Below are 20,484 nucleotides of genomic sequence, written 5' to 3'. Positions count from 1 at the left end.
TGGCCAGGACCCGGGCAGTGTGAGTGCTACCGAAAATCAGCTCGTGTGCCGCCTTTGGCATACGTGCCATAGGTTGCCTACCCCTGCTCTAGATTGAGGTTTATATTTTTCTTTTATCCAGAACCTTGTGTTTCCAATCCCCTTACTTGCCTTTATTTTGGATCTTTGCCTTAAGCTGAGTTAAATACAATTCTAGTTGGTTTATTATAGCCACAACCAAGTGCCTGACACTAAAGAGTGTGTTAAGCTGGGGGGGGGGCTGGTGACCCCAGCGTGCACTGCTTCCCACCGAGGCAGCAGATTGCTGTACAGAGCGGATGCCCAGACAAGAGACTGGGCACTTCAGTGTAACAAGGTGGGGTGCGCTAACTGCTAGCTTGCAGAGGGAACATGTAGGGCTCATGGAGCAGAGTGGTGTGCGTGTGCTCCCTGCAGGTTTGGGAGGACTTCCCCCAGTGGGCACAATCAAGACTCTCTCACCCTGTGCGCAGCTGGTAGTGATTCACCCGAGATATCTCAGGTAACCCCGATAGCGTCACAGTGAGATCCTGGAGAACCCCCTCCAAGCTAGCCCCCGGCTCCTTCCTGTGTCTGCACAGGGACATCAGTGGGGTTTTTACCACACAGGGTTTGACAAGGGGTCTCTCATTCCCAGCATCTCTCCACCCAAGCAATGTCCCCCCAGTAACCACCTTCCACTCCTGCTGGGGAGGACGAGTCTGAGCACACCAGACATGTGCCCAGTGCCTGGGGCGGGAGCTCATCCTCCAGCTCACCCTCTGGCCCAGAGGAGATGGCTGTGTGACTGCTTTCCTCTGGAAGTTCGATCACATAGCTCAGTAGATGAGGCTCAGCTACAGGAAGTCGTCTTGGCTGGACACAGGATGGGTGAGCCTCTCAGCCCCAGACACACCCCATCTTCTACAGCCTTGAGCAGCGCACCTGTTTATGCTCGGTTTTCCTGCAGATGCCACACGTCAGGTCTTTGGGATCCCTTGGAGCTGGTCTACCTGCATTGCCTGTCACCCCTTGTTTCAATTTACTTGAATCCCACTTTTAGGGTGCCCTTTTGGGTCCCCAACTTGGTCCAGTTACCCTTTGGTTTTTCTCACTATAAGTCCTACTGTCCACAAACTCATCTGCCAACTGGAATGTGCTACACCGATCCTCAGGCTTCTTGTCCACTAACCACATTAGAAGCTCATGGAGACACATCTCACAGAGTTGCTCTAACCTCACCAGGTCATATAAACTTTCCAGCATAGTGGCACCTGCACCTTTACCCCCTTTGCAGATATTTCACCACCAGGGCGGTAGTTTCTATATACAGCAGGGGTTGGCAACCTTTCAGAAGTGGTGTCCCCAGTCTCCATTGATTCCCTCTAATTTAAGGTTTCGTGTGCCAGTCATACATTTTAACGTTTTTAGGTCTCTTTCTATAAGTCTAAAATATATAACTAAACTATTGTTGTATGTAAAGTAAATAAGGGTTTTAAAATGTTTAAGAAGCTTCATTTAAAATTAAATTAAAATGCAAAGCCCCCCGGACAGGTGGCCAGGACCCGGGCAGCATGAGTGCCACTGAAAATCAGCTCGTGTGCTGCCTTTGGCATGACTGCCATAGGTTGCCTACCCCTGATATACAATTAACCCTTATATAATGCAAGTTTATACAACACGTTTTTGACATAACGTGGGGTTTTTTTATGTTGCACGCATTATTTTTATATAGCGCACGCCAATGGGAGGGAGTTTGGGCATGGGAGGGTGCTCGGGGTGCCAGATCTGGGGGGCGCTTGCCTGGGGCGGCTCCCCGTGCCTGCTGTTCCTGGCGGAGGCATGGCCAGGGGACTCTGCACACTGCCTCTGCCTGAAGCCAACACTCAGGGAAGGATGGGGGCAGCGCACAAAGTCACCTAGCCACATCTCCGCCAGGAACAGCGGGCACAGGGAGCCACCTGAAGTGAGCACCCCCGGATCTGGCACCCCAAGCCCCCTCCTGCACCCCAACCCCCTTCCCTGAGCACCCTCCAACATGTACAACTATGTCATGTCTGGGAACCTAACCCTGTTTTTCCCATTTATTCTTCCGTTTATAGAACGTGTTTTTATAGAACACGCAGTTTTCCAGGAACATAACTACTGCATTCTATAAGGATTTACTGTTCATCATACCCTGGGTCTTTGCATATCCCAAAACCTGTTCGTATAAACCACAGGTATCAAATCAATCTTAAGCAGTAGAGCCCCACTGAACTGTTCATAGTCCCAAGTATCAACTCCACCCACCTAGCTATATATCTCTATCAGTTTGGCACTGAATCAGAAGTAAGACAGCAGAGTCGGCCCACAGGATCAACCTGGTTCCAATCACAAGCTTTCTCAAAGGCAGTGAGGTAAGCACCTATAGCCGCCTCTCATTAAACTAGGCCAACCATTTGGCATCTAGGCTGCTAGGGACCTGGCTTCCCGTGATCCCTCCCCTCTTTCCCCTTATGGGACTTGCTTCTCCATACCAACTCCATGCTATCACTGCTCTTTTTCCTCTGCTGCTCCTCAGGTTTCCCCTTTTTCTCTCGATCGGCTCGCTCCCTTTTGCAGTCTGCTAGTCTCTGTTCCTCCATCTGAAGTCCCTTTGCTTTCAGCTCCAACTCCCACTGCTTCAACTCTAGCAAACAGAGACCCGGATCGTCAGGAAGCCCCCCCCGGCAGGTCCCTCTGTGGCCCTGGGACTCTCTCAAAATCCCACCTGGCTTTGGACCCTAATTGTTGATCCGATCATCCTTCTCCAGCCATGCAGTCGGCTGAGCCTTGTGTAACTTTCCAACACTGAATGTTCTCCCACCGTTCTGCTCTGTGGTGCTCTTCTTAGGGAGATGGATATACACCATTTTCTTGCTGTTTCCTTTGACTAATCTTGTTTTTATTGCTGCAAGTCACTTCTTGCAAAATCCTCCTGTTGCATTCAGAATCCCACCAGCTGCCCCCAACTGTCATGGATCCTCACGGTCTGTCCTATGCCCCAGCTTTTAAACAGTCCCTAGAGGAACCCCTTCACTGTGCCAAATCCCCAAGGAGTCCCACTCTTCTCTCAGGGTAGGCCTTGCAGCCTCAATGCCTCCGAGACTGAGCCTCTGGGCTCCAGCTCTCCTGCTTCACACAGTGAGCTGTGCCCAGCAAGTCCAGCTGAGATAGACTCCTGGTCAGAGACTGTTAGACTCTTCAGGGATTAATACACCCAGCAAGTATCTGCAGTGACACTGCTGGATCACATTAAAGAAGTTCTGTATTAAAATCACAAATGAGTTTGATTCCCCAGAGTTTAAATTCCAGGGTATTACTAATTAAGAGCTCTCTTGGTTTTTGGTGCTGTTTCTCTCCCTCTATGTGTGAAACTTGCAAGCTGCTAATTGTGTTAGTACATTCTAAGACAGAGTCTGTTCTCAAAGCAATTCACAGAGAGAGAGACTCAAAGCAATACTCTGTAACAATAGAAACAGAACCCAGAGACTCCCCGCCCTTTTGTTGTATTCATCTCGCTTTGTTAACAATTGTAATTAAAATAGAGATAGAGGATGTACGTGGATGGATGCTTGGTGTGGATAATAACTGAATGATCAGGGAGGTGCCAGCCTAAGAATCCAGTGTCCATCGGCTGAAGAAGGCGTCAAGTGGAAATAACCAGAGGACCCCCGGAGGGCAGACTGGAATCTACCCAACAGCCTCAAGAAAGGGAGAACCAAAGAACAAGATAACATCTGGCAGCACGGATCCGCCAGGAATGTGACATCTGCTGACTGATTCAGCAACAGCATGATGAAGCAATTCGCATAGACTGGCATAGAAAAAAATTCCTATAAAAATGGACTCTGGAAAGTGAGAACTTTGGGGTCTGATTCTGCAAACCAACTTCCAGGAGCATCAGATGTGCATCTGACAAGGCGCTGCTCTCTCCTCATGTCCAGGCCACCTGGCCAGTGGCTTGGCATGAGCAACTCTAAGGCTGATAATTATGGTAACAACCTTGCAGAACCTGTGTGTGTGGGTGTGTATGTGTGTGTGTGTGTGTGTTTGTATGAATGAATGTGTGACTAAATATGAGATTGAATGGAATGTTATAGCTATAACTAACTGCTTACTATGATTCTTTCTGTATTCACAATAAATGTGGTATTTTGCCTTTTTTCCCTTTAATAAGATCCTGCTGTTTTTTATTTTATTGGTACAACATTTTGGTGGAGAATTGCGAAAGGGGGAATATTGGTAAAAAACCTCAGTTATTGTAAATATTGGTGTGCACACCGCCAGCTCTATTGAGCTAGGTTTCAGAGTAACAGCCGTGTAAGTCTGTATTCGCAAAAAGAAAAGGAGTACTTGTGGCATCTTAGAGACTAACCAATTTATTTGAGCATAAGCTTTCGTGAGCTACAGCTCATTCATCGGATGCTATTGAGCTAGGCATTTCTATTAGGTTAACCAGACCTGCTGGCCTCTAGGAAGGTAGCAGGGGAGCTGCTGGCCTCTGAGAAGGTAGCACGGGACTTGCTGGCCTCTGAGAAGGTAGCATGGGACCTGCTGGCCTCCGAGAAGGTAGCAGGGAGAAATAGGTTAACTGGACCTGCTGGCCTCTGAGAAGGTAGCAGGGGAAAAACGCATAGATTAAGCTATGATTTCAGAATCTAGGCTGTGTCACTTGCTAAGTAATACCAGGAGTGACAAAGAGATTGAAATATCCTTGTTAAGATGTTTAAAAGAAAACAGGGTAAACCAGTACCAGAGGGAGGAATGGAGTCAGAAGGAACTCAAACCTCACCTTTTGTTAAAGAAATTACACCTTTTAAACAAATTCTTCAAAAATTTGGGCACAGTCCTTGGACTAAACAAGCCCTAGCTGATGTCTGCACTATTTAGGACCTGGAGGGTATATTGGCTCAGTGTATCCTCATATACAAACCTTCTAGTGCTGCCAACACAGATGCAGCAGCAATTTGGTTGTTCTGGGAGGCATGTAAGGATTCTTACATCCACTTGTCCTCATGTAAAGAGGAAAAGGCACAAATGGAAAAGGGAGCAGACAATTGGAAGGTGCTGGCTACAAGTACCCAAAGCCAGCTGAAAATAGTGAAAGAATACAAAAAGAGTGAAAAAGTTCACTCTGCAGAGGCTGGAGGGAGGCAGGTAAAGGGGGAGAAGGTCCTATGTACGGCACCCCCAGGCATAATTACAAAGAGAAAAGAGAGTAAAAAAAAGTTAACTCAGCAGAGGCTGGAGGGAATTAAGCAGCTAAACTTTGTGAAAATGTTAAAAAGGAAAAGTGTTACAGAAAGAGCATTCTTGTTTTTTTTGCAACCATTCTGAAGGAAAAATGGACCCTTTTCCAAAGGAATGTCTGTAAATTAGCTGGGCAAAAATAAACTAATTAAAACCATTTGACTGGACAATTTAGTCAAATTTGCTAAAGGAACATAAGGGGGTTCTATTGGAACTTAGCTGCCTCAAATGTATAAAGGGAATGTAAGATGTAAAAAACAAAACAGAGCAGTGTGGAAGGGATGTTAAGGAAAAGAAAATGTGTATGTATCTGTCTGTGTGTGTGTAAATATGTAAAGTTCTAAGGACCAATTGGTTTTGTTTTTGTTTTAAATAATGCCACTAAAAATCCATTTGACTCTTTAATTCAAAGTTGCAAAACTGAAAGACCTTTTTGCTAGACACAGGTAATTAGTGTTGTTTGGCTTTGGGATTTGGCATTTAACCCTTAATAGGCAACTCAATGCTTTACAAAATTTAAAATGTTTTTAAGTTGTGGCTGCAACAGGGCAGTCAAAATCAGGAGAATATAAAAAAAAATCTGGATTCTTTTTGTTTGTTTGTTTTTTGTTTGTTTGTTTTTGTAACAAAATAGCAGATGAGAGTTGTAGTAAAAAAAAAAATTAAAAAAAGACAGTGCCCTTCTGAAGCAACAGCAGGGGTGAGGTGCACAAAACAAAAAAACACTGAGTCTTAAAATGGCTCTGAGTAATCAGACTGTCACTTTGATAAAGGTACATGAAAACTCTGTAAGCAAAAAAAAAGAAATAGTTACACCTTATGTAAAAATTGATATGGATAATGTTATAGAAGTTAAACTATGCAAGGAATGTGCATTTGCCCCAGAACTCGTGCTGGGTATATTGTAGAAGGGGCAAAAGAAATGTAAACATACCATGCTACTTAATTAAAATGCTATGAGGGCTCCAAAGGGAGCCACAATAGGTTGGGATTTCTTTTTTCAGATTGCTGTGTGTTTTGGAAGCAGAAGTTAAAAGTAATCAAAACTCTGGTGAAAGTTGATTGTGTCCCTTTTAAGATAGAGTCTCTAAGCTGCTGATGGCTTTAAATCCAAAAGCAGGAAGCGTCTGTGAAAATGCAAATGACATTCCTAAATGATAAAGGAAGGAAAGAAGGAGCAGTACAAAGGAGCTGCAGATAAAGGACACACCTGGTCAGCAAACAAATTGTCTAAATACAAGGCACGGTATAACAAGATAATTTTAATAAATTTAATGATAATAAGTACCCCTGTAACAACGTATAGTGTGTATGATTTTTGGAAAAACCCTTTAAGGTTGTATGGTAATGATGCTTCTCAGTTATTACCTGTAAATAAAACTTAAAGCTTAACACAGCAGGAAAAACATTATAAACTTGGTCTGCTGTATAAGAAGGAAAACTCAGGGATTTAAAGACTAAACAGTGGGATAATTTCCCCATAACCCTTAAAAGATAAAAGCCATTGAAACCTGGTCTGCCTATAGAACAAAAACAGGAAAATGTGGGGGCAATTCCTCTGTTTTGCCTACAATCAGCAAGGGTATTTGTAAAAGACATATTTTAAGCAATAATCTGCCACCCCAAAAGGGGTAGAAACATGTTTTTTGTCTTTCAGAAAATCAGGAAAAGCTGATGCCAGCTGAAAAGCAACCCAATACCATGAATCTACTGTCACAATAGAAATTGTGTTTTGTGTTCTATGTTTGGTCTTGTGTTTTGTCTTGTTGCTAGCACTGTTGTGTGTTTAAAAAAAAAAATACTGAAGACCTGCAGGAACTTAAAAATAAATTAAGCTTTCTGTCCCAGCTACAGGACAGCCTGATACAAAAACAAGTACATACCAACGTAGACTTGGTCCAAATTGGTCTGGGTAACCTAAAAGGCCTATGGAATCTTTAGTAATGGCTTAATACTACCACATGGCTTACCCATAAGGAAAAAAAAAAAATTAGAAATAGCAATCTACACAGCCATAGCTATGGGATGCACTGAAATGCAGATACTTGCACTAGCTACTTTGGAACACAAAATGTTCTGGGTCATATTGGGAAATATTAACGGTTTGATGCATTTGTTAAAAAAGAAAGAGATCAATGTTTGACACTTATCAATATGAATGGATGCAATATGTTTCCAGTATTGTAAACCAGACTTGTTAATGGGAGAAATTGTTGTCAAAATTGCACACCAACAGTCCCTGGAGGCAAAGGTATTGAAGGTTAATCCACTCCCCATATTACACATGGGATCCTTCTGGCTACCCTGCACCTCAAGCCAGTGGGCTGGGGAGGGAGGGAAGCTATTGGACACTAGAGGTTGTACCGAATGGACTCCTCAAAAGTGGGTGTGCCTCACCTTGCCTGTTGCCCCAGAACCTTGCAGTAAAGGTACATCACTAGGATCATGTATGTGGCATGAATTGGAATCACAAACTCAAATTGCCTCACAGTACTTTCTCTTGAATAGGCTACATAGAAAGTGACGCTGACGATTATAAATCTTAGTGTCAAAAGGGGGATTATGTTGGATCATATTAAAGAAGTTCTGTATTAAAATCACAAATGAGTTTGATTCCCCAGAGTTTAAATTCCAGGGTATTACTAATTAAGAGCTCTCTTGGTTTTTGGTGCTGTTTCTCTCCCTCTATGTGTGTGAAACTTGCAAGCTGCTAACTGTGTTAGAACATTCTAAGACAGGTTTCAGAGTAGCAGCCGTGTTAGTCTGTATTCGCAAAAAGAAAAGGAGTACTTGTGGCACCTGAGAGACTAACCAATTTATTTGAGCATGAGCTTTCGTGAGCTACAGCTCACTTCATCGGATGCATACCGTGGAAACTGTAGCAGACTTTATATACACACAGAGAATATGAAACAATACCTCCTCCCACCCCACTGTCCTGCTGGTAATAGCTTATCTAAAGTGATCATCAGGTTGGGCCATTTCCAGCACAAATCCAGGTTTTCTCACCCTCCACCCCCCCCCACAAATTCACTCTCCTGCTGGTGATAGCCCATCCAAAGTGACAACTCTTTACACAATGTGCATGATAATCAAGTTGGGCCATTTCCTGCACAAATCCAGGTTCTCTCACCCCCTCACTCCCCTCCCAAAAACCACACACACAAACTCACTATCCTGGCTGTTGTCATCATGAATAGGTCGGAATATGAACAAGAGGCTGCTCAGCAGCTCTCCAACAGGAGTTTCTATAAGCCATTACCCTATGATCCCACTGAGAGTTACCAAAAGCAACTACAGCATTTGCTCAAGAAACTTCCTGAAAAAGCACAAGATCAAATCCGCACAGACACACCTCTGGAACCCTGACCTGGGATATTCTATCTACTACCCAAGATCCATAAACCTGGAAATCCTGGGCGCCCCATCATCTCAGGCATTGGCACCCTGACAGTAGGATTGTCTGGCTATGTAGACTCCCTCCTCAGGCAGTCTTTTCTCAAAGCAATTCACAGAGAGAGAGACTCAAAGCAATACTCTAACAACAGAAACAGCACCCAGAGACTCCCCGCCCTTTTGTTGTATTAACAATTGTGATTAAAATAGAGATAGAGGATGTATGTGGATGGATGCTTGGTGTGGATAATAACTGAATGATCAGGGAGGTGCCAGCCTAAGAATCCAGTGTCCATCGGCTGAAGAAGGCGTCAACTGGAAATAACCAGAGGACCCCCAGAGGGCAGACTAGAATCCACCCAACAGCCTCAAAAATGGGAGAACCAAAGAACAAGATAACATCTAGCAGCACGGAGCCATCAGGAATGTGCTATCTGCTGACTGATTCAGCAACAGCGTGATGAAGCAATTCCCATAGACTGGCATAGGAAGAAATTCTTATAAAAATGGACTCTGGAAAGTGAGAACTTTGGGGTCTGATTCTGCAAACCAACTTCCAGGAGCATCAGATGTGCATCTGACAAGGCCCTGCTCCCTCCTCATGTCCAGGCCACCTGGCCAGTGGCTTGGCATGAGCAACTCTAAGGCTTGTAACTATGATAACAACCTTGCAGAACCTCTGTGTGTGTGTGTTTGTATGAATGAATGTATGACTAAATATGAGATTGAATGGAATGTTATAGCTATAACTAACTGCTTACTATGATTCTTTCTGTATTCACAATAAATGTGGTATTTTGCCTTTTTTCCCTTTAATAAGATCCTGCTGGTTTTTATTTTATTGGTACAACATCTCTGTGTGTGCAAATATGTAAAGTTCTAAGGACCAATTAGTTTTGTTTTTGTTTTAAATAATGCCACTAAAAATCCATTTGACTCTCTAATTCAGAGTTGCAAAACTGACAGTCCTTTTTCCTAGACACAGGTAATTAAGAGTTGTTTGGCTTTGGGATTTGGCATTTAACCCTTAATAGGCAACTCAATGCTTTACAAAATTTAAAATGTTTTTAAGTTGTGGCTGCAGCAGGGCAGTCAAAATCAGGAGAATAGAAAAAAAATTCTGGATTCTTTTTGTTTGTTTGTGTTGCTGGCACCCAGTGCCGAGAGGCTGAACAACAGCTTGAGTTGGTTTGTTACCCGGTGTGCTATACCCAATAATTACAACGGGGTGGAGAAGCAGAAAAGTTTATTTGAAGTTTTAAAAAGGTACAGGGAGATTTGAATTTTAAATTTTGTATAATAGAGCAGGAAGTTATACAGGCTTTTATATATATATATTTTTTAGTATATTTATTTAATAGCAAGCTGCTTTAAGTATTTATATAGCTAGCTAATTTAGTTTTTAGCTAGTTTTTTGATTTTTTGTATTATTTGTTAAACTATATATAAAGCTGCTTTATTTAGCATTGTTTTTCCATATCTCCCCTGTTTGGCTTTGCTTAGTTTTAGGCAGTTTGACTTTGCAACATATTGTTGCAGATTTTTAGCATAACTGCTGTGTGTGCCTTTAGGCGGGGGGGCCAAGGACACTTGGGCCTAGCATGCAGAGCTGCTGCGAGTGCCTTTAGGCGGGGGGGGGTGGGGGGCAAGGACACAGGGGCCTAGTGTGAGGGGGCTTCATTGACACTTGTGGTTTTTTATCCCCTCGAGTTACCTAGTGGCCATGCCCCAGTGTTCCCAACAACTCCCCCCTTTGAGAACACTCAACAGCCTTGGCTTTGAGTTTTTTTTATTTGGGCTTGCTATATTGGAGATATTAACTGGACGGCAAGTTACATTTTTAAATTTTTTTTTTGTGGTAAGATTATTTGTAAGTGTTTTTTTAAAAGGGGAGGAACCATTATACTTACACTGTTGGCTTTTTTTGTTGGTTTTTATTTAATATTTATTAGCTTATTGTGTAATAACATAGGAGCTTTTTTTTACAGGATGCTTATAGGGATTAGATTGGTTTTGGGTAAAACATAATACTTTTTTAGTGAGTACTGCAACTGAATACTTTTGGTTTTGATAGGTGGCTTGCTGTAAAGAGGTCTTGTTCCAGAACGGTGAGTCTGTTTTTTTTTGCTTTTTGGTGGTGGCTAATTTTGCTAGAGTTAAGGGCAGCATGTCAAGGGGCATTCCCGTTTTGGGGGATAGTGGAGTTGGAGCACATATTTAGCAATTAGTTTGGTTTGTTAAAGTAGCAACATGGTGCGCAAGCAAAACAAAGGAGTTATGCTTTTGATATGCACAGTTTGGAAATATTAATACAAAGAATAACAACAGGAGAGTAAATTTGTGTGGGGGGGTGGAGGGTGAGAAAACCTGGATTTGTGCTGGAAATGGCCCACCTGTTGATCACTTTAGATAAGCTATTACCAGCAGGACAGTGGGGTGGGAGGAGGTATTGTTTCATGATTTCTGTGTGTATATAAAGTCTGCTGCAGTTTCCACGGTAAACATCTGATGAAGTGAGCTGTAGCTCACGAAAGCTCATGCTCAAATAAATTGGTTAGTCTCTAAGGTGCCACAAGTACTCCTTTTCTTTTTGCGAATACAGACTAACACGGCTGTTCCTCTGAAATGTTATTTAATTAATTATTATTAGAGTTTTTTTAATTTAAGGTTTTTAATATTTGGGTGGGCTTATTTTAGCATTAAGGTGTTTGTTATTTGTGTTTTTTAAACAGTAGCTTTAGCCCGAGATTGTTACTAGATGAGGAGTCAGCAGGTTGGACGGTCCACTGTTCTGCTGACGAGGGGGCAGGTACTGCCTTTAGACGAGAGTGATGGATTCAGTTTTTGTGTTTTTTGATTTTTGCTGCTGTATGGGAAATTAGCAGGACGGTATAGGGTCCTTTCCACTTTTTTTGGAGAGGCTCGTCTTTCTAGGTGCGAACAAGCACAGAGTCACCGGGCTGTAAGGAGTGAACGGGAGAGTTTAAGGGGAGAGGCTGGGAATTTTTGGTATACCTGTGAAGAGACAAGAGAACAGCAGACAGGGAACACATATACTGTGACAAAAAAACATTACTTAACTTTTATTTTTTTGACAGAACCGGGGTGCCATTTATGGGCTATGCCCTTTTAAACATAATTTTAAAGGGACTGAGCCCTAATTTATTTTTTGGGAGAACATGGATACGGAGTAGGACGAGGGGCAAAGCATTAGGCCATCGCAGTGAGGCTTTTTGGCACACTTTTGAGAGATGCCGTTTAAGGGTCTGATTGGTCCGCTTTACTATACTACTGGCTTGCGGTCTCCAGGGCGTATGGAGTTTTTAGGGGATTTGTAAGGCATGTGAGATGCTTTGAATGATTTTTGACGTGAAGTGTGTTTTGTTGTCAGATTTTATTTACAGGGGGAGTCTAAAGCGAGGAATGAGCTTTTTAACAAACTTGAGGGCCACTGTCCTGGCAGTGCAGTTACGGCATGGGAAGGCTTCTGGCCATTTGCTGAACCGATTTACTATAACAAGGAGATATTTGAACCCTTGAGTTTGGGGAAACTTAGTAAAGTTTATTTGCTATATTTGTTTGGGGCCCGGAGTGGGTTTTAGGGCAGCTGGTGGCACAGGATGTCCCGGTCGGGGGTTATTTTTTTGGCAGACTAAGCAGTCCGCTTGTACCTGGGCAGCCAGGGGTCGGAGTCTGGAAGTGATAAAGTATTTTTTTATTAGCTGGATAAGTGTTTTTTTGCCAGCATGAGTGGTTTGATGTAGTTTTTGCAGCACTGGCCGGATTAGGCCCTTTGGTAAGAGGACCTTCCCTTCTGGGGAATGGAGCCATCCCTCCTTTTCCCGGAGATTGAGTTTGTCAGTTAGCTGTTTTTTTTTTTTAGAGTACTGAGGGGTTGGAAGCTCCCCTACTGATGGGATAAGGGCATGCATATGGGCGTTTTCAGCCTGAGGGGATGGCAGGGTGGCAGCATGCTTAGCCTCTCTATCTGCCCGGGCGTTACCTTTGGCCACATCTTGATTCTTCTTTTGATGGGCTTTACAGTGTACCACCGCCACTTCCGAGGGGAGTTGTACAGCTTCTAGGAGCCGGAGGATTTGGGGCCCGTACTTGACTGGGGAGCCTTGGGCTGTCAGCATTTTTTTTTGTTTTTATAGGCCAGCATGAGCATGCAGCACACCAAAAGCATACTTTGAATTAGTAAAAATGTTGACCCGCTTTCCTTTTGACAGTTCAAGTGCACGGGTCAGGGCTATTAGTTTGGCAAGCTGGGCAGAGGTCCCAGCAGGCAAACCTTTAGCTTTTACAGTGTTATGGAGGGTCACAACAGCATAACCCGCCCTTTTTTGCTTATTTATTATAGTACTGCTATTATTAGTGTACCATTTATAATTTGCATTTGGGAGGGGTACATCCTTTAAATCCGGACGGCTGGAGTACTGGACATTTATGATTTTTAAACAGTTATGTTTTTGTTTTTGGCAAGAGAGTGGCTGGGTTAAGGGAGGGGCAAGGCTGTAGGGTGACTTTAGAGTTCTCTAACAGCTTAGCCTGGTACCGAGCAATCCGAGCCTGGGTGAGCCAAAGCCCTCCCTTTGCATTTAATAAGGCTCGGACCATATGGGGAGTATAGATTTGCATAACTTTTTTTAATGTTAGCTTTTTGGCTTCCTCAAGCAATAGGGCAGTAGCTGCGACCGCCCGTAAACATGCCGGCCAACCCTTTGCAACCTGATTTAATTGCTTAGAAAAATAAGCCATAGGACGCTTCTATGCTTCTAACAGCTGTGTAAGCACTTTTAGCGCCACCCCTCTTTGTTTATGTACATATAACTGAAACGGCTTAGAGAGATTTGGCAGGCCCAGAGCCGGGGCTTTTATTAATTTTTTTTTTAGGATTTTAAATGCCCTGTCAGCCTCTGGGGTCCAATAGAAGGGGTTATGATTTGCTTTTTTTACACAGTTGTATAGGGGTTTAGCCCACAGTCTAAACCCTGGGATTTATATTTTGTAAAAGCCTGCCATACCCAGAAATGCCCTGAGCCGCTTACGGTTACTTGGGGTAGGAACTTGACAGATAGCTTCCTTTTTTTTGCTTGAAAGCTGACGCTCCCCTTGCTGTATGTGAAACCCGAGGTACCGTACCTCTGGGAGGGCAATTTGAGCCTTACTTTGTGCTACATGATATTTCCGGAGTTCAATAAAATTTAGGAGGCTCACGGTGGCTTTAAGACAGGGTTTTTGGCCCACAGTGGCAATTAATAAATTATTTACATACTGCAGAAGGAGAGCCTCCTCATTATCCCACTCCTGTAGGTCCCTGGCCAGAGCCTGGCCAAAAAGGGTGGGAGAGTTTTTAAATTTCTGGGCCAACACTATCTAGCAAAGTTGCTTTTTAACCCTTTTTTGGTCCTCCCACTCGAAGGAGAAGATCTCCTGTGATGGGGTGGCAACTGGGATGGTAAAGAAAGCATCTTTTAGATCAAGGACTGAAAAATGGGTATACTGTCCCCCTATAGAAGCCAATAAGGTGTACGGGTTAGGGACAAGAGGGTGCAGAGTTTTAACCCGTTTATTGACTGCTTTTAGGTCCTGTACCAGCCGATACGTGCCATCAGGCTTCTGTACAGGTAGAATGGGAGTGTTTCAGGCTGACTGACATTCCCGGAGAATACCATACATTAGGAATTGATTTATAGTTTTTTGTAAATTTTTTTTGGCTTTTTTTTTGATTGGATACTGTTTTACTTGCATTGGGCCTTTCCCTGGTATGAGCTGAATAGTAATAGGGGTCTGGTGGGTGGCCTTTCTTGGAATCCCTGATGCCCACACGAGGGGGTACACCTGGTCTTCCCACGGACTCCATTTTGGGGCTTGCTTGGCTGAGGGCTCAACTGCAAGGGTCATGATCCAGGCATTCTCAGGGGGTAAGGTAAGGGTTATTTTGTCTTCAGTAAAATGCAGGGTGGCACCGAGGCGACAAAGTAGATCCCGTCCCAGCAGAGGTGTTGGACACTCAGGGAGGTATACCAGCTTGTGGGATATAGTTCTGTCTCCCAAAGCACATTCCGCTGGGGCATACACTGGGCACTTGGTGTCCCTGCCTGTGGCTCCTACCACAGTAAGGGAATCTGCTACTGGCAACTGAAGAGGCTGATTTACAGCAGTTTGGGCCGCTCCAGAGTCCACTAAAAAATTTATTTTTGAGCTTCCCACCCGCATCTTTACTCGGGGTTCCGGGGGTAGGGTGGTCCGTCTCCCCTGACACCCCTATTCCTGCTCTACCATTGCCATCATAGGGGCACCCTCTTTTTTTGGGGCACTTATTTTTTTAGTGTCCCTCCTGTCGACACAGGGCACACTGGTTGCGACCCAGTCGTCTCTCTTGCAGGCCCGGACGGTCGCATTCACAGCCCCTTTTTTTTTGGCCACTTCTCTTAGTGCCGGCCTGTACCGCTGTTACTATTAATTTTATTTGCTTTTTTTGTTTTGTTTTGTTTTTTTTAGACTATAAGCTTGGTTTGCAGTTTTTAAAATTTGTGTTATGGTCATACCTATTAAATTTTTCTTTTTTTGTAACTTTTTTTTAATATTAGGGGCTGCTCTGCTTGTAAAAATTTTTTTAATAATTGACTTAGTTGCTTGCTTATTGGGGTCTGCATTAGTGTTCTGTCGAATGGTGTCCCGAATACGCTGTAGAAAGGCCCCTGGGCTTTTTTTTTAAATTTTGCATTATTTTATATGGCTTTGCCCAATTATTATGTCGGACAGCCGAGTGATGGAGTCCATGCAAAAGCAACTCCTTATAGGAGGTAAGGCGGGTTATATCTCCATGATTATTTGGATTCTACCTGGGGTCTGGTCGGGGGACTTGTGCATCCGGGTCAGGGACATTAATACGATCCCGGTCGTACCGTCTCTGTGCCTCCTCCCTTGCCTTGGACACAACCTGTTGTCTTTCAACCTCAGACAATAGGGTTCGCAGGAGGACGTTACAATTATCCCAGTCCGGCTTGTGACTACTGAGGCACCCCTCAAAGACTGATATAAACCTGCTTGGGTTGGTGGAAAACTCTCCTGCCTGTGCTTTGAAAGCAGCCAAATCCACAGGATTAAAGGGCATATGAGCATAAACCTGCATAGTTGTGGCAGGACGCCTGTCTGATCCAGACCGGGCGACTTTAGTTTCGGTGATTAAGGGGTATAGGCCAACCATTGGGGACTTACAAGGTGTGGGTGTAGGGGCCGAAGGGGACACCGGCTCTGCCATTACAGTGGGGGTGGGGGTCTGGAGACTAACATTAGCTGCTACCAAACCAGTTGGAGTCAGATTACAGCTTTGCAGAATTACAGCTTTTTTTTATTTTTTAAAGCCATAAATGCTTGTGCATACAAATATTTATTTTATTTACCCATTTATTGACAAAACAAAACTAATTGGAGGATCGTGTTGTAATTAATTGACCCTCCTGGTGGCCACCACTCCTGGTCCTCTAGTTGATATTGAGGCCAGTCAACTATACAGAATTGTTTTAATTGGCTTTTAGTTATTGGATCCGCACCAAATACCTTCCAGTTTGCTAGAATGCACTCTAGGGGCGTACACCGTGCCCTAACCTCTGAGCTCTGACCCTGTCCCATACCTACAGGGTAACTCTGGGCGTCCCCAGGTTCTAACAGAGCATATAATCCGGATTTTAAAAGGATCCTACCTTATTCAAGGGACCGGTTCTTCACCGCTGTCCTGCAGCTGCTCCTCCCCCACGTCCAAGGGACCGGTTCTTCACTGCCATCTACAACAGCTTCTCCACTATATGAGTGCGTTGCACCGTTGTGCCCTCTGGGGTCGATCAAATCGCGTCTCCTCCGAGGCCCCCGATGAACTCACCGGTGCGCGCTGGGCGTCGGTTCTCGCCGCAATCCTCGACCTCCAGGAGGGGTCCGGGCAAGGCTAAATTGCAGCCTCGAGCCCACCCAGGGACGCCAAAAGCTGTTGCCGGCACCCAGTGCCGAGAGGCTGAACAACAGCTTGAGTTGGTTTGTTACCCGGTGTGCTACACCCAATAATTACAACGGGGTGGAGAAGCAGAAAAGTTTATTTGAAGCTTTAAAAAGGTACAGGGAGATTTGAATCTCAAATCCTGTACAACAGAGCAGGAAGTTACACAGGCTTTTATACATTTTTTTTTTAGCATATTTATTTAATAGCAAGCTGCTTTAAGTATTTATATAGCCAGCCAATTTAGTTTTCAGCTAGTTCCCTGATTTTTTGTATTATTTGTTAAACTATATATAAAGCTGCTTTATTTAGCATTGTTTTTCCATATCTCCCCTGTTTGGCTTTGCTTAGTTTTAGGCAGTTTGACTCTGCAACATATTGTTGCAGATTTTTAGCATAACTGCTGTGTGTGCCTCTAGGCGGGGGGGCCAAGGACACTTGGGCCTAGCATGCAGAGCTGCTGCGAGTGCCTTTAGGCAGGAGGGGGGGGGGCCAAGGACACAGGGGCCTAGTGCGAGGGGGCTTCATTGACACTTGTGGTTTTTTATCTCCTCGAGTTACCTAGTGGCCATGCCCCAGTGTTCCCAACATTTGCTTGATTTTTGTTTGTTTTTATAACAAAATAGCAAATGAGAGTTGTAGTAAAAAAAAATTAAAAAAGACAGTGCCCTTCTGAAGCAACAGCAGGGGTGAGGTGCACAAAACAAAAAGAAGCAATGTTAGAAACACTGAGTCTTGAAATGGCTCTGAGTAATCAGACTGTCACTTTGATAAAGGTACATGAAAACTCTAAGCAAAAAAAAAGAAATAGTGACACCTTATGTAAAAAAAAAGATATGGATAATGTCATAGAAGTTAATCTGGGAAGGAATGTGCATTTGCCCCAGAACATGTGCTGGGTATATTGTAGAAGGGGCAAAAGAAATGCAAACATACCATGCTACTTAATTAAAATGCTATTGGAGCTCCAAAGGGAGCCACAATAGGTTCGGTTTTCTTTTTCAGATTGCTGTGTGTTTTGGAAGCAGAAGTTAAAAGTGATCAAAACTCTGGTGCAAGTTGATTGTGTCCCTTTTAAGATAGAGTCTCTGAGCTGCTGATGGCTTTAAATCCAAAAGCAGGAAGCGTCTGTGAAAATGCAAATGACATTCCTAAATGATAAAGGAAGGAAAGAAGGAGCAGCACAAAGGAGCTGCAGATAAAGGACACACCTGGTCAGCAAACAAATTGTCTAAATAAAAGGCATGGGATAACAAGAGAATTTAAATAAATTTAATGATAATAAGTACCCCTGTAACAAGTATAGTGTGTGTGATTTTTGGAAAAATCCTTTAAAGGTCATATGGTAATGATGCTTCTCAGCTATTACCTGCAAATAAAACTTAAAGCTTAACACAGCAGGAACAACATTATAAACTTGGTCTGCTGTATAAGAAGGGAAACTGAGGTACCCACCTCAGGGATTTAATGACTAAACAGTGGGATAATTTCCCCATAACCCTTAAAAGATAAAAGCCATTGAAACCTGGCCTGCCTATAGAACAAACAGAGGAATTACCCCCATATTTTCCTGTGTTTTGCCTGCAATCAGCAAGGATATTTGTAAAAGAAATATTTTAAGCAATAGTCTGCCACCCCAAAAGGGGTAGAAACATGTCGTTTTTGTCTTTCAGAAAATCAGGAAAAGCTGATGCCAGTTGAAGAGCAACCCAATACCATGAATCTACTGTCACAATAGAAACTGTTTTGTGTTCTACGTTTTGTCTTATTGCTAGCACTGTTGTGCGTTCAAAAAAAAAAAAATACTGCAAACTGGCAGGTACTTAAAAATAAATTAAGCTTTCTGTCCCAGCTACAGGACAGCCTGATACAAAAACAAGTACATACCAACATAGACTTGGTCCAAATTGGTCTGGGTAACCTAAAAGCCCGATGGAATCTTTGGCAATGGCTTAATACTACCACATGGCTTATGCATAAGAAAAAAAAATTTAAGAATAGGAAACTACACAGCCATAGCTATGGGATGCACTGAAATGCAGATACTTGCCCTAGCTACTTTGGAACACAAAATGTTCTGGGTCATATTGGGAAATATTAAGAGTTTGATGCATTTGTTAAAACAAAGGAAGAGATCATTGTTTGACACTTATCAATATGAATGGATGCAATACGTTTCCAGTATTGTAAACCAGCCTTGTTAATGGGAGAAATTATTGTCAAAATTGCACACCAACAGTCCCTGGAGGCAAAGGTGTTGAAGGTTAACCCACTCCCCATATTACACATCGATCCGTCTGGCTACCCTGGACCTCGAGCCAGTGGGCTGGAGAGGGAAGGGAGCTATTGGACACTAGAGGTTGTACCGAATGGACTCCTCAAAAGTGGGTGTGCCTCACCTTGCCTGTTGCCCCAGAACCTTGTAGTAAAGATACATCACTAGGATCATGTATGTGGCATGAACTGGAATCACAAACTCAAATTGCCTCACAGTACCTTCTCTTGAATAGGCTACATAGAAAGTGACACTGATGATTATAAATAGTGTCAAAAGGGGGACTATGTTGGATCATATTAAAGAAGTTATGTATTAAAATCACAAATGAGTTTGATTCCCCATAGTTTAAATTCCAGGTGTTGGATCATATTAAAGAAGTTCTGTATTAAAATCACAAATGAGTTTGATTCCCCAGAGTTTCAATTCCAGGGTATTGTAGCTCACGAAAGCTTATGCTCTAATAAATTGGTTAGTCTCTAAGGTGCCACAAGTCCTCCTTTTCTTTTTGCGAATACAGACTAACACGGCTGTTACTCTGAAACCTGTTACTAATTAAGAGCTCTCTTGGTTTTTGGTGCTGTTTCTCTCCCTCTATGTGTGAAACTTGCAAGCTGCTAATTGTGTTAGTATATTCTAAGACAGAGTCTGTTCTCAAAGCAATTCTTTGTAATTCTATGGGAATTGCTTCATCATGCTGTTGCTGAATCAATCAGCAGATAGCACATTCCTGACGGCTCCAAGATGTTATCTTGTTCTTTGGTTCTCCCATCCTTGAGGCTGTTGGGTGGATTCCAGTCTGCCCTCGGGGGGGGGGGGGGGGGGTCCTCTGGTTATTTCCACTTGACGCCTTCTTCAGCCGATGGACACTGGATTCTTAAGCTGGCACCTCCCTGATCATTCAGTTATTATCCACACCAAGCATCCATCCACATACATCCTCTATCTCTATTTTAATCACAATTGTTAATACAACAAAAGGGCGGGGAGTCTCTGGGTGCTGTTTCTGTTGTTACAGAGTATTGCTTTGAGTCTCTCTCTCTGTGAACTGCTTTGAGAACAGACTCTGTCTTAGAATGTACTAACACAGTTAGCAGCTTGCAAGTTTCACACATAGAGGGAGAGAAACAGCACCAAAAACCAAGAGAGCTCTTCATTAGTAATACCCTGGAATTGAAACTCTGGGGAATCAAACTCATTTGTGATTTTAATACAGAACTTCTTTAATATGATCCAACATAATTTTTTGTAACATTTTGGTGGAGAATTGCGAAAGGGGGAATATTGGTAAAAAACCTCAGTTATTGTAAATATTGGTGTGCACACCGCCAGCTCTAGTGAGCTAGGCATTTCTATTAGGTTAACCAGAGCTGCTGGCCTCCGAGAAGGTAGCAGGGGACCTGCTGGCCTCCGAGAAGGTAGCAGGAAAAACAGATTAAACCAGAGCTGCTGGCCTCTGAGAAGGTAGCAGGGGACCTGCTGGCCTCCGAGAAGGTAGCAGGGAGAAATAGGTTAACTGGACCTGCTGGCCTCTGGGAGGGTA

The 20,484-nt window shown here is 43.5% G+C and overlaps 1 protein-coding gene across 2 annotated transcripts in view; it reads right to left on the bottom strand.

Annotated features, from left to right (window-relative positions):
- The window catches only part of LOC140895940 (uncharacterized), a 149,435-nt gene that overhangs the window by 44,979 nt on the left and 83,972 nt on the right, over window positions 1-20,484 (bottom strand). The window lies entirely within an intron of this gene.

Source organism: Lepidochelys kempii, chromosome 11 (assembly GCF_965140265.1).
Source record: "Lepidochelys kempii isolate rLepKem1 chromosome 11, rLepKem1.hap2, whole genome shotgun sequence".
Taxonomy (NCBI): domain Eukaryota; kingdom Metazoa; phylum Chordata; order Testudines; family Cheloniidae; genus Lepidochelys; species Lepidochelys kempii.
This window is presented reverse-complemented; position numbering and strand designations above follow the sequence as displayed.